We start from the raw sequence: 12,941 nt of genomic DNA on the forward strand, positions 1-12,941 counted from the left end.
AGGTCAATGCCGTCAATAAATGCCAACATTTATTATCATAATAACTATCAAATGTGTTCTTGCCATTTTCTCCTTTACACTGCGTGCTTCCTCCCGCATTATAACTTGGGTACGTGAACCTAGGCTGGAGGTCCTATTAGAAATAATGTTCTGAACAGCATGTCTTGAGAGTTTTGTAGTTGTTTTTTTCCTCCCTTAGAATTTTAACAGGATTTAAAGAATAAGAAGTAGTTCCACTGAAAATCTTAGCCCTTGATACTACTTTTAAAAGTTGGAAAAGAAAAAGTTAATCTTTATTTTATTTTAATATTTTATTTGTACCAAGTCTTTCTCCATATACTCTTCACTCTCTCTAGGCACCAACCTGATTTATGTGACAAAGGATGACAGTCTTCACTCCCGAATGGAGGCTTTTATTGATTTTTACCTCCCTTGGCTAGAATTCACATGATGTAGTTTCCTCTTCCCAGTTACACTAGGTATTTGCAATGAAACTTGCAAGTTGTTACTAGAGTCACATTAATTCCAAACCACAAATGTAGCTCCTCGCTAATCTAATTGACAAAATAGACTATTGAGTTAATAAAGCTTTGAGGAATTTTAAGAGAATCTCTGCCTTAATGTTTTTGATGAAAATACCATGCCTACAAGGCTCCATGTAGCGAGACTGTGCACACCTGCACAATTAGTGACATACTGTCAAGTTATGGCAGAATCACTCTCATTGTATTTTTAATGAACTTGTCTTTGAAGAAAGTAAGAAACTAGGAGAAGAGTCATACAATATAATAGCTTGACACTGATTAGAATTAAGAACATAATAATAAAATGGTCATGGTACATTTTAGTCAAATTGCCAGGTGAGGGAATTTATATGTTCTCAAAAGCACATGAATAAAAATATGTTTGGCTAATTTATAATTTTAAGTAATAATTTATCTTCATATATATCATGGATATATATTTTATATCCAAAAGTAGCTTATACATATATGCTCACACATATTTTGATACAGGAGTAATATTTGCTTTCAGTTCTGCAATTTCCCACGAAACTACCTTTTGTACTTTCTTCCCTGGGCTTGTTAGCTGGGCCGCTTCACGGAGCAATGGGATTTTTATTCCTGTTGATGTCCTTTCCCCAGCCTCCTTGCTTAGCTGTCTGGAGTCTTCGTGGCCCACCTCTGCGCTCTCCGCAGAGCTCCTCGCTTCCCCTCGTTGAACCTGTCGCACACGCCTTCCTTATCTTCCTGACTTGGCACCGCATAAGGCTTCCAGGCCGCTTCCAGGTTACCTGAGCCTAGAAAGTATTCAAAGGAAGACATTTGTTGAAAATAATGATAGTCAACATAAGACGGTTTTTCCTAGTTCTTTTAGCATTAGAGATCAGTTTTCTGTGTTCCAAATGGCTTTTGAATATGTTTACTTCTGCATGTTCACCTAATTCCATCTTTGTAATTTTATTTAGCTTTCAAATGGGAAGATGAAAAAAACTAAAAACAACAAAGAAACATCTCTACAAATAGGAGTCCAAATCAGTTTGTTTGCTATTCAAGGTAGATTGGATAAGTTTTTGATCTGGTAGAAACTATTAATACCTAACAATTTTACCTATTTCTTTACAAGTTCTTTACAATTTCTATGTAAGAAAGAACTGAAAGAATAATTTAAGATCTGGTGGTAATTTAAATAGTTAAAATTGTTGAAATAGCAAATAAAAATATGTTGACACCAAATGTGTGGAGGCTTTTTCTGTATAGATTGGGAATCATTTTTCCCAGCATCTGCTTATCTTGAACCCTTTTTGTCCCTATGATATGAGTGCTTTTTTCCTCAAATTTGGCAATTCTGTTCAGCCAACAACTTGAACAGTTTTTGCCCTGCATTTGCTCCATTTGAACATAGTGGACAAAGATATTTGTCCTCAGGATGCTGCCTCCACATTACTAGACTTTCTATTATTTACTATTTCTATTATTTACTGTTAATCACATTAACATTACTCATTGATAATTATTCGACAGGCACTCATGTACATTTAACCTTTGCACTACTCAAGGTGGTTATCATTAATTCTCCTAATTTGGAGAAAGTAATTTAATATTTAGAAAAGTTAAAAAGCATGCCCAATCTCAACAACTAGAGCCTTGAAGACTGAGATTTGAACCCAGATACAGGGACCTTAGAGCTTCTGATTTTAAGCATCATGCTATAGAGTCACACACTTAATGAATACTTAATTAATAATTCAAAATAAAAATGTTGTTCATTCAACAGCTACACTCTTTTGCCCTCTTCAGTTTTTTAATGCATATTGATTTATTGCCATAATACAAGCTGTGTGAGAAGGCTGTATGATCTGGTGTGGCAGTAAGCAACATTTTCTGAAAGTAAATTAATTAAAAAAAAAAGCAATATCTGAGTCCTAAATCTTTTTTTAAAAAATTATATTAAGGACTAGCTGAATGTCAATGAGAAATGTTGTTAATTTTAAATTATTATTATTATTATTTTCACTTCAGATCTGAAATTACATGTTTGATTCAAATAAGGAAGAGCATTGTAAAGTTAATCCAGAGTTCAAAAAATTGCTCTTTATTGCTCTATTTCAAAAAGCCCTGACTTTGAAATCATTCAGAGGTGAGTTAAAACTAATTTCTCTGATACTTATTAACTGAATTACTGATTTATGAAACAAATAAAAGTAACAACATTAAGTGTATACTTTAGGCATTCAATGATATACATAAAAATAGTATAGATTCTGACACTGTGCCATATGATCAATAAATAGTAATTTTTTCCAATATATCTTCCCTGTTCCCCTCTCAAAAATGGAATACACCAGGGCTAAGGTTGCTGGATCAGTCACAATATTTTCCATTTATATATATTCATTTGCTGAGAAAATTATTAATCCAACACACTTATTAAAAGTAACTCACTGTATAATGAAGGTGAATTTATGAGACATAGACATGAACTCTTGAATAAAGTTGAGTTATATAAAAGTTGTTGATGGGAACATTTAACTGCAAATATAAAACTTTCTCAATGCTTTATTAATGTAAAATTAATATAAAAGTTAATATAAAATTGATTAAATGCAATAGAGCAATTTCAGTAAATTTAATTTTAATAAAAGTCAAGCATCTTTTAAAACACATTTTGGGAAAATGAAAGATTAAACATAAGAGCTTTTGAAAAATATTGGTAGGATTATTTTTTCTAAAAATAATGGAAATAATATAAACTACAAAAGTGAGTCAGGTTTACTTAAATGAAAAATAAAAGAATACCAAAAATAGAAAAAAGTGCACAAGATTGGAAAAGGCAATTATCCAAGGAATCAAGGAGTCAATAATGTGTAAAACCTTTAAGCATGCTGTTAATATTTGCAAAGATTTCATAGTGTTACCAGGAAACAAAGTTCATTAGTAGATGAACAAACATATAAATGGAATCCAGAGGACAATCTGCAACATCCTTACCTTTTCCCCTTATGTCAGTTTACAGAGCATGCTAAGGTGCACTGTAAACTGCATATCTTCCTCAAATCTCTGTGATAAAATTAACTTCTTCTCCAGTCCCACTGGATCTATTTCTAGGATGTGGCACTAAACATGACATCTTCCAACAGGAATAAAGACACAAATACCAGACTGGGGATGGGATGAATAGGGGAACTGCCTCTAAAATTGTGGGTTCTGAAGGTTAGCACAACTACAACTTGGATACAAAGTCTTTAATGGTAGAAGTTCTAAAGCTCTACTTTAGCCCTTGTCCGATGAACAATTACTAATTTACAAGGCAGAAAGGAGCTATAGCTAGATATAAGATATAGGAACTGGGTGAGACTGTAACTGAGAAATGCAGTATCTTATTTTGCCAACTGTTTCTTAAGACTGGACTGAAAAAAAAGGGGAGAGAGAGAGAGAGAGAGGGAAAAAGAGGCTCATTTAGGAACACACACAAAAACAAGGTGAAGAAATATCTACAAGATTTCCTATCTCCTTGCCATACATTCCTTAGTAAAAGATTTAAAAGGTGTATGTGGGTTATGACATTGACAATTTTGAGTAAAGGATAACTTATTAAACGAGGGAAGATATCAATGACTTGTCAACATCAATACCTCTGATTCTTGGAGCCCCAGATGAGGTCCTCTTGGGATGCTTGTTGGACTAAGGCATTTGGGGGGCCTGATCCTTCATTAATCCCTTGCATAATCCCAGTTCTGACTCAGGAGTTTTAAAAAGTATGTTGATAAGAAAGAAGTCTGAAAAAATCTTCAAAAATAAGCAGTGTTCCCAACTACCACAGAATAGTGGAAATCAAAAGACTGAAAGATGAGAAAACAGGATTCTGTGAGGAACTTCTGGATTGCTTAGTGAAGGGTGTAGAAAATCAATTGGCATCAGTCAACAAGAAAACATAAAATAAGTTTTTATTTTTGAAGAGACCAGAAGTGTTTTGTGTAAGTGATGGTAGAATGATCTGAGAATGGGACCAAACAGAGTTTTTAAGTTGCATTGTTTTTCCAGACTGAATGAAGATGCTAATTACAAGCCAAGAATTACTCTGGCTCCAAAACAAATCTGCAATACGAAAATTCAACTTAATTTTATTTCTTTTTAAAAATATCTATTTTATTGATTTATTTCAGAGAGAAGAGGGGAGAGAAAGATAGAAACATCAATGATGAGAATCTTTGATCAGCTGCCTCTTGCATGCCCTCTGTTGAGGATCAAGCCCTCAACCTGGGCATGTGCCCTGACTGGGAATCGGAGCAAGATCTCCTGGATCGTAGGTCAATGCTTAACCACTGAGACACGCCAGCTGGGCTTAATTTTATTTCTTAAGGAGAGGAAAGCGTTTATGCAGAACAAATTTTTGACCATGCTTATAATAGATCAAAGCAAAAACCCCAATAAAAACCAATATGTTATTTTATCAAAATTCTATTTCATACCTATAAAGCATATTGTATCCTATCTGCAAAATTATCCATAAATGCATCTCTCTATTTCTTCTTTGAGGTTATCATTGCAACAGACACCAAAGGGGAAGTCACGTGTGGCATAATCGGCCTAGGTCGTAATTTGAGTATCTCAAAATAGTTTAGAATTATTCATCGCTATATTTTTGTGTTAATTTTTTAGAAATAAAATCCTCTAAATTTAAGATCAAAATATTTGGAAGTTATTCATGAACATATGAAATATAATCGTGATCTAAATATAAACCTAATGTTTCGTGAGAACCAGAGCCTGTGGAGTCAAGTCTATATGGTAATGGGCGTGTCGAGTGAACTGCTGAAACAGACCTATTAAATTGTTTTATTGAGCACTTTGGGTGGAACTTTACAGTTTGGTTGTATTCACTGGCGCTGTTTATTGGTAGTTGATAGGAAGACAGATACAATTCTAGGATAACTGAATATCTATACTTCACCTAAAGAACTTCACAAATTGAGAGGTTAACAGTAAAAACGCCTGGGATAAAAAGATAAATTAGGAGACTAAGGTCCATGAAAATACAGAATGTAGAGGATTTTAGATAAAACCAATATTACACATTCATTGATATTGATTTTATCTGCGATAACTAGGCATCATGGCAGGTGCATTTTAATGTTAATTTGGAAGGGGACTGAGAACTTTTTTATTTTTTCCCCAAAAGTTGATGCTGAAATTAAAATGACAATGAATGGGATCAAAGTGGAAAACTAAAAGTTGATTTCTGAATATTAAACTTAAAGGACAATGAGATGAAGCAAATCTGAGCCAACATGGTAATTGGAACTCATTCTTGGTGCTATGATATATATCAGGGGTAGCAATGCCAGTAAAAAGAGGAAAATTTAGAGAAGCACACTCTCTAGATATATTCTAGACTAAAGCTAGAATATATGAATGGGAATAAAAGATTTCTTTACAATTTCAAGGGAAAACAAAGATTTATTTTTCTATTCTATAACCATAGTACTATAAAAGCCTCCACTCTGAAAGAAAATATTGCATGCAGACATTTATTAGGTAGTCCTCTATGGGGGATGTACCTTTGAGAAAGTGTGGGAGGCAGGACTGAGAATAGCAAAAAGCTAACTACTAATGTGATTAAACATAAGTCCTCAGCCAACTGTACAGGGACCTTGGAGCCAGAGTTGTCCCCAGTTGAGGCAAGGCTCCTGGCCTCTGAATTCCTGCTCACCGGACTCTGGTTCGCTGCTGAGTGGAGCTGTAACTTTGGCAGATCCTTTTGGCCAAAGCAATTCCCATTGACCTTTGAAGCTGTACCCCATCAGCAGCCAACCTTCCTAGCAGGTAGGGGAGGAGTGTCTGCCCTGAAGATGGAACTGGGTAGAACATCTGTAGTATCCTCTGCAGGGAATATATGTGTGGAAGGTGATAAATCTTTCAGAGAGAAATGAAGTAGGGCAAGAAGTCTCCTGTGACTGCAACAGCCAGGTTTGGTGGAAAGGGGTTTAAGTGCAAAACAGTTTTATGGCACATTCACTCTTTGAATGCTAGGCGCAACCATAATAGTTTTTCAAGCAGAGACTGCCATAAGGTTACACAGCATACAAGTTGATGCTTATTCTATATTTTTTAGCAAAATGCTCATGGTTAATTAGAAATATGATCCAATAAAATAGCCAGGGCACAGCTTTTGAAATTGGGCATGGCTTTTTGTTTTGCATCCTTTTGGTAACACCACCTCTGACAGGTCTGCACCTCCTGGTGCCTAATTCAGTTCTTGCCTTTTGTTTTCCAGTGAGTTTTTATAAGAATTGTTCTGAAAAATGAAGTCTAGAATAAAGTAAAAAACATGCTTTTTGGAATTAGACTTCTTTTGGATTCCAGATCCCCAGTGTGACATTAGGCAGGGACTTAAACCTTTAATCCTCAATTGTTTTCTTTGTAAACAATGACAATGCTCATCACACAGGGTAATTTTAATGATAAAACAAGAACAGGTATGTCAAGTGCTTAGCACAGTACATCACATACATTAAGCATTGAATAAGCCATTTATTTGTTTCAGTAGTGATGATTAAGAACACCTATAGCAGTAGCAATGATTGCCCAGATTCACTGGAAAGCAAGCTCTTCCAGCAGACACCACTAGTTCTACCAGCTTCATGTGGATGAGTTTACCATTACAGAACTGAATTAAACCAATGACCATACATGTCTTAAAAATTTTGCCTGATGCTAAACTACATAGTGCTATTAATTGCTGCATTTTTTTCTCATGCACATTTCCCTGAGCTCGGTAGCTTAGTTATGCATGCATGTGTGCAAATCAGTTAATTTAATTATTGAATGTAGTTTTAATCTGAACTTGATGAATCTTACCAAATATAACACAGGTGATATAAAGTTTTTAAAAAGCAAATATGCATATCGAAGTTATTAGGGAACACATTTTAAATGTGAGCAGGACAGGTGATGCATGCATGTTACCATGACAACCCTGTAAGAAGACTTTATTTCAGTGCTTAGCACCACACCAAAGAAAATTTTCTTTCTAAGTCAGTGATTCTGTGATAGAGGCACCCACAGAGCCTATCATTTGAATTTAAGGAATCAGAAAAAAATTTGATTTTGCTTTCTCCGGTGAAATTCTTACCTTATTACCTGAAGAGAAATAAAGTGGTTCTTATGAATAATTTATTTTGAACAAGTCACTGCAATATAAATGGGATAATCTTTTGGAAATGAAGGGACCCTGGGCAATAATCTGTCGAAGTGAGAAAGAACAAATGTAAGTAGGGCCTTTTTCTCTAGTCCATTAGGGGCAGGGGAACTAAAGATTGACTCTAAAATAAAACTTTACATTTTAGACTGCCTAAAAACTGTGCAAAGACAAGTGAAATTTCTCTTCTGAAGTTTGACAATGACATTTTGTCAATTTAACACAAAACTTAATTGTAAACTTAAATTGTATCCCCCTTCAAGGCCCTAGAAAAGCCATTCCCTGCTTTTTAGTGATTTTGCTTTCCTTTGAACTAGTTGTTCAATAGAACACTTACTTTAACACTCTTAAATTACTATAGAATTAAAAGTAAGTTCCTTGCAGACAGCTTTCGGACTTGAATTGTAATAGTGATTCTTCCTTGGATTTGGACTGTTGGCCGTGAAACTTGATGTGCAGCACTGGTTCTTTCCTGGATAGTCGGTCTGACAGCCTACACTACAGATTTTCAACTTGCTAGCTTCCAAAATTGTGTATTCCAATTCTTTAAAATATCTTTATCATCTACCTATATCTATCTATCATCATCTATCTATCATCTATCTATCATCTATCATCTATCTATCATCTATCTATCATCTATCTATCATCTATCTATCATCTATCTATCTATCTATCTATCTATCTATCTATCTATCTATCTATCTATCTATCTATCTATCTATCTATCTATCATCTATCTATCTATCATCTATCTATCATCTATCTATCTATCTAATCATCTATCTATCTATCATCTATCTATCTATCTATCATCTATCTATCTATCTATCTATCATCTATCTATCTATCTATCTATCTATCTATCTATCTATCTATCTATCATCATCTATCTATCATCTATCTATCTATCTATCTATCTATCTATCTATCTATCTATCTATCTATCTATCTATCTATCTATCATCTATCTATCTATCTATCATCTATCTATCTATCTATCTATCATCTATCTATCTATCTATCTATCTATCTATCTATCTATCTATCTATCTATCTATCTATCTATCATCTATCATCTATCTATCTATCATCTATCTATCTATCATCTATCTATCTATCTATCTATCTATCTATCTATCTATCTATCTATCATCTATCTATCATCTATCTCTATCTATCTATCTAATCTATCATCTATCTATCTATCTATCTATCTATCTATCTATCTATCATCTATCTATCTATCATCTATCTATCTATCTATCTATCTATCTATCTATCTATCTATCTATCTATCTATCATCTATCATCTATCTATCATCTATCTATCTATCATCTATCTATCTATCTATCTATCTATCTATCTATCTATCTATCTATCTATCTATCTATCTATCATCTATCTATCATCTATCTATCATCTATCTACCTATCATCTATCTATCTATCTATCTATCTATCTATCTATCTATCTATCTATCTATCTATCTATCTATCATCATCATCTATCTATCTATCTATCTATCTATCTATCATCTATCATCTATCTATCATCTATCTATCTATCTATCTATCTATCTATCTATCTATCTATCTATCTATCTATCTATCATCTATCTATCTATATCTATCTATCTATCTATCTATCTATCTATCTATCTATCATCATCTATCATCTGTCTATCATCTATCTATCATCTATCTATCTATCTATCTATCTATCTATCTATCTATCATCTATCATCTATCTATCTATCATCTATCTATCATCTATCTATCTATCATCTATCTATCTATCATCTATCTATCTATCTATCTATCTATCTATCTATCTATCTATCTATCTATCTATCATCTATCTATCTATCTATCTATCATCTATCTATCTATCTATCATCTATCTATCATCTATCATCTATCTATCATCTATCTATCTATCATCTATCTATCTATATCTATCTATCTAATCTATCTATCATCTATCTATCTATATCTATCATCTATCATCTATCTATATCTATCATCTATCATCATCTATCATCTATCAATCACCATCTATCTATATCTATTTATCATCTATCTATCATCTGTCCGTCTACCTACCTATCTATTCACACACACATACACACACATTTTGCTTTTTTTGCCATAATAATTCATTTTTCCATGAACACTATTTTAAATATTTCTTGGTGCATCTGTGCAAATATTTTTCTAAGGTATATGATTATGAGTAAAACTGCTAGGTCATAGTTGTTTTTTTTGTTTGCTTGTTTTTTTGTTAATCCTCACCTGAGGATATTTTTTCCATTGATTTTTGGAGAGAATGAAAGGGAGGGAGGAAAGGAGGGAGGGAGGGAGGGAGGGAGGGAGGGAGGGAGGGAGGGAGGGAGGGAGGGAGAAAGAAGTAGAGAAACATCGATGTGAGAAAGATACAATTATTGGTTGCCTCTCGCATGAGCCCCGACTGGGCCAGGGAAGAAACCTGTAACCCAGGCACTTGCCCTTGACTAGGAATCAAACCCACAACCCTTTGGTGTGCAGGCCAATGCTCTAACCACTGAGCAACACTGGCCAGGGCTCTAGGTCATAGTTTATGACCAAATTAAAATTTAAAAAATAAATGTAGTTGTATTAATTTAGCCCTTTCATGAGATGCAGCAAAATGCTTTATGTTATAAATATGGTATACAAAAATTAATGAATTAAGCAACTAACTTTAAAATTAACTTAAATAATGTTTAAAAGAGAGAAAATAATAGACATAAGAGTAGATAATAAAATAATAGAAACCAAATATAAAGTATAAAGATCAACAAAGTCAGAGGTTGATTCACTGAAGAAAATAATGGAATGAATAAATGTAGGACAGGTTTATGATGACCAAAGATAAGAGCACATCTTCACTTATTCACAAACAACAATTGCAACCATAAAAACCCAGAATTTGTAACAGATACAGATACTATATTTCAACAAATAAAAATTTTGTATTAAACATTTCAAAAATAAATGTCTAACTTTCTAATTTAATAATATGTTTACCCAATTCCTACAACAGGTAAACTTGTCTGAGTCTTTAGAAGCTATCTATTAAAGTCAGAAAAAAGACAAGGACATTTAATATTTAAACACTCATTCAATGTGTACTAAAAGTCCTATATTGGGCAATAGTACTAGAAAATAATTATAAAACTTAAGCAAAAAAATAAATAAATAAAAATTATTGTTTTCATAGATTATGATTTTCTACATATAAACTACATAAGAATTAACAAGTGTATGTATTAAGAATGGTATTTAACCAGTTCTCCAGACAAAGTATCAATATAAAGTTTTGTCTGCACAATGAACACTAACAGAAAACAGAAAATAAAATTTAATGAAAAAAATTTATAATAGCAATTAACAGGTTTCTATATATAATTTAACAAATTATGTGTATTGCCTTCATTTTGAACTTATTAAACTTTAATAAATTTTACTGAAACCAAAAATAAATGGAATTCCATATCATGTTATTTGTGAGATTCAATAGTGAATAGATATAAATTCTCTCTGAAATGATTTACGGAGTCAATGCAATTCTAATGATATTTCCATACAAACTAAAATTTCTCTCTAAAACATATTAGGAAAAGCAACAGATATGGGTAATTATCCTACCAGAGATTTAGATTCATTATGGATTAATAATAATTGAGCAAATTAATAATAATTGAGTTATTTAGTTGTAGTAGAGTCAAATAGACCAACGGAACAGAGCACAGGAACACAGCCATATATGGGTACAAAGTATGAGAATTCTTCCATTAAAGTTCCTTTTGGAAAATAAAAATATGATAATAAATGATATGGTCTGCTTATCAACAGACAAAAAAAGAAATGGATAATGCATCCTGACTTCAAACCTCACTAAATATTGGATGAATTTCATACTAATGTTAAAATTTAAATTTTAATAATTTGGCTAGAGAATATAATAGTATATAATTATTATTTTGTGGGAGGAAAGTATTTTTAAAAAATGCATAAAACATAAAATAAAAGATGGATTAATCATAATACATTAAAATTAAGAATTTCCATTCATCAAAAAACACCATAATTTAAAACAAAATCAAGATATTTATAGCATGTGTAAAAAAAAACCCAAGCTAGAGGAAGACTTATTTGTAATATTTGGCATTTAATAGAAACAAATTTGGACCAATAAGAAAAAAATGAACAACAATAAGAAAATGGTGGAAAATATATAAACAAGCATATCACAAAAAACATCAATAGATTCAATATATTAAAATATCTTCAACCTTAATATTTATCAGAAGAATGTTAATTAAATGAATGACATTTCACACTCACTAGTTTTGTATAAATTAGAAAGTCAAATAATACCAAGTATTGGCTAGTATGCTGAACAAAAGGAATATAAAACTTTGGGAATATAAATTAAACCAATCAATTTGAACTAATTTGCATCAATTTGGCATGACACAGTAGAGATGAATATGACACAGTGTGTTTTTTCCAAAAGTTATCATCCAGAGGAAACCTTTCACAGGTACCCAGGAAACACATAGGTGTTTTAAAAGCTTGTTATAATAAATTAAACAAGTTAGTACTTGTAAAACATCTACTAATATATTTAGTACAAAGTAAGCATTATATTTATTAAAACATAAATATAAAAGTTTGGGAATCCACTTTCCCACCATTATAGTATATGCATATAAGACAACAGTGGAAATGAGTGGACTAGTAGTATGAACAGAAACATGGATGCATCTGAGGAAATATTTTTGATTAGATACAATGCGAAGTAAAATACAAAGTATGACTCCTTTTATAAAATACTCATTAAAAGAAAAATGAGTTTACATATCACTTAAGATTATACATGTGGAGCCCAGACAGGCGTGGCTCAGCGGTTGAACATCGACCTGGGATCCAGGCAATTGGGGTTCGATTCCTGGTCAGGGCACATGCCAGGGTTGCGGGCTCGATCAATGACTCTCTCATCATTGATGTTTCTATTTCTCTCTCTCCCTCTCCTTTACTCTCTCTGAAATCAATAAAGATATATTATTAAAAAAAAAAAGATTATACATGTGGAAAACTATAAAGTGAAAGATGAGAAAAACTCACATTAAATTCAGGACTATGGTTACCTCTAAGGGGAGAGGGGACTTCAAGGTTACTACAAGTAGTAATTATATTCTATCCAGCTGAGTAAT

This window comes from Miniopterus schreibersii (assembly GCF_964146895.1).
Source record: "Miniopterus schreibersii genome assembly, chromosome: 6".
Taxonomy (NCBI): Eukaryota; Metazoa; Chordata; class Mammalia; order Chiroptera; family Miniopteridae; genus Miniopterus; species Miniopterus schreibersii.